Here is a 2,987-nt window from a genome sequence, read left to right as displayed (position 1 = left end):
AAGGCTATCATTGGTGTTTTTGATTTTAGCCATTCTGACAGATGTAAGATGATATCTCAAAGTTGTTTTGATTTGCATTTCCCTGATTGCTAAGGAGGTTGAGCATGACCTTAAGTGTCTTTTAGCCATTTGAACTTTGTTATTAGCAAAGCTTTTAATTACAATGATACACAACTGCTCCTGGCAGCACCAACCTACTTCATAAAATCATGATGGGCATTGAAAAAACTTACATATGTAGTTTGCTTTCCTTTGTAGCAAAAAATAACCACTGGACAAGAAACTGCCTTTACCTAGACTGCTGAAAATATGCTATCAAAATTGAGCAAGCAGGCCACAAAATAAAGCAACTGTTGAACTTTTCCAAGATAGGGTAGGACAGTTCTTCAATAATACCTGATTCACAGAAAAGCCTGATATTATAGGACCATAGGCCAAAGATGGATGCCCCAATGTTACAGAGGAACCCTCGGTTGACTGTCCAGGCAGCTAGTTGTCTTTGTCATTTCACAGTTTTGTAAGTTGCTTGCTCTGAATTTCCTGTTTACTCAGGAAATAGTATATCATTCTTATGTCTCTGATAGAGTTGGACTAGATAGTTATAGTTTCCCTTAGTCTGATAGAGTTGAAGACTAGATAGTTATAGTTTCTCTTAGTCTCAATAGAAAGAAAATTAGGTACAAAACTTTGGATTCATCAAGAGAGGCTAGATAATGAAATATTTTCTCTAAATTTGCCAAATACAAATGGACTGGGCATTGTAAATGTAATTCTTACTTGTTAATTATTCTTATTGTATATAGTTTTACCATATTAAAGTAAAACCTTTCTTTTTTATTTAGACAAAATGGAAAATATTGTGAAATATTTTTTGTACAGTGTGAAGATATGTCACTGGATTGGTTTAATAAAAAGCTGAGTGATCAATAGCTAGTCAGTATTTTCAAAGCAGAGATAATGTTTAGACAAGGCAGAGTCATTAACCAGACACAACAAAAGCAGGACTTCCAGGAAGAGAGGTAACAAGCCATAAGCCAAGTGCAGCATGTAGAAATGGGTTAATTTAAGTTTTAAGAGCTAGTTAGAAACAAGCCTAAAGTATCAACCGTGCTTTCATGATTAATAAGTCTCTATGTAGTTATTTAGGAGCTCACAGGTAGTACTGTTAATGATTCCTTATAAGTAAAGTGCTCATATTAACATTGTCCTCTTTGTCCAGCAGCTGGTGACAGAAGGAACTGGTATTTGTTAGATCCTACACATCTATTCTAAGTCTTAATAAAAAGCTACTGGATACTTATGAGTGTCTGCACTTGCTTCTTAAGCACCATTGTGCCTAAGATAGTGTGACACTAATTAACCAATTTAAAGCAGCATGATTTGTTGAGGAAAAGTCTTAGGAAAAAAAACTATATATTTGAGGAGCTTTAGGAGAAATATTTCCTGCTTTTTAAAAAGGAGATTCATCTTCATAGATACTTCCTGTATCTATGGACCTGAAAATTATGTCGCCAGTCCTATGTATGAGGCTTATCCATTACTAAAGCACTTTGATATCTCCTGCAGTCATTCACTTCCTGTGGAGAAATGATGAAAGCTGATGAGGTTGTAGCTGTCTGTAACTTTTAGGAGGTTCTTTAAAATGTGTACTTGGAAATGGGCATTTTCACACGCTACGGAAAGAGATGATAATTTAATGTTTGCAGCACAAGCCTATGAAGTCCATTTCATCATATCCTCCCAGCTGTAGTAAGGATCATACCACATTAAAGGAGAGTAGTACATAGTGTTCCTGGCTTATGAATCAATAAGCCTGAATCCTAATTATGCATCTGCCACTGACTAGCTGAATGATCTCTAGAATATAGTTTTTCCCTTGAGGATACTCTAAAAAGAACATTTTTATTCATCTAGTGTTTTCTGCCATTGAATCTCTGGAGATATGGCTCAGAGAAAGATGGTGAGGGCCAGGTAATGGGTACATTATATTGTCTTCTGGCAAACTGATTACACTATAGTGCTTTTGATCTTAAAGTTGTTACAGCGCATAAAATATTAAAATGTACCATTCTCCATTCGTTCTGTGGGCCCTGTTACCTCTGGTTTCCAATTTGGGAAATAGTGCATTCTGACTGTGTTTTATTAAAGGATGATATCTATGTACATGCTTTTCTCAGAGACTAGAGAAAAACAGAAATCTAGAGAGGACATCAGATTGATATGGTAGTGAAAGAGAAAGGTTAAGGTTGACTGAAGGAAAAGAGGTTCAGATTCCCTACTACGAGGCAATGATAAAGATCCACAAAACCCCAAAATTTTTTCTGGATTCTAGTGCTCTAGAAGGCAAAACTTTGTACTTTTCCTGCACGGCACAACAGAATATATAGTGGAGAAAGTGGACTGAATAAGAAAAGAGGTTAGTTGTGAGTGAATTCAAACTTGTTAATTTCTTTTAGCCCATACTAAGTAACAAGGCCCTGTGCTAGGCCTATGATTAAGGAAAAAAAATCAACCAAACATGTTTCCATCATTCCAAAGACTTCAGGCAAGGTAAGCAAAACAAATCTTAAGTAAAACACTGAGTATTCCATTAGATGTCAAAGCATCATAAGACTAAAAGAGACAAGTGAAGGGCAATTAGAAAGCAGGATAATTTTCACTTCTCTCTCAAACATCAGTAAAAGTTATTTAGAAAACAATACGGAATTTAAGTTTGGAATTTAATACTTAGACAAGTCGTGAAGATCTTTTTGTGCTATATTCAGGAGTGTAGAATTTGTCCTGTGGAAAGGGAATACATGGAAACTTTTTAAGCAATGTGGAGGATGAAAGGCTTGATATGATTGAACTGTAATTTCTAACTAGTTTTACAAATTATTCACCAGTGAGAATAACCATTTAAATCTGTGACTGTCAGGTGAAAAACAAATTTGATAGGACCCATGGTGATTTCAGAAAGAAACACTCCTTCATTGCTGATTAGAGTG

Source organism: Microtus ochrogaster, unplaced genomic scaffold (assembly GCF_000317375.1).
Source record: "Microtus ochrogaster isolate Prairie Vole_2 unplaced genomic scaffold, MicOch1.0 UNK50, whole genome shotgun sequence".
Classification (NCBI taxonomy): Eukaryota; Metazoa; Chordata; class Mammalia; order Rodentia; family Cricetidae; genus Microtus; species Microtus ochrogaster.
Note: the sequence above shows the minus strand (reverse complement) of the source record.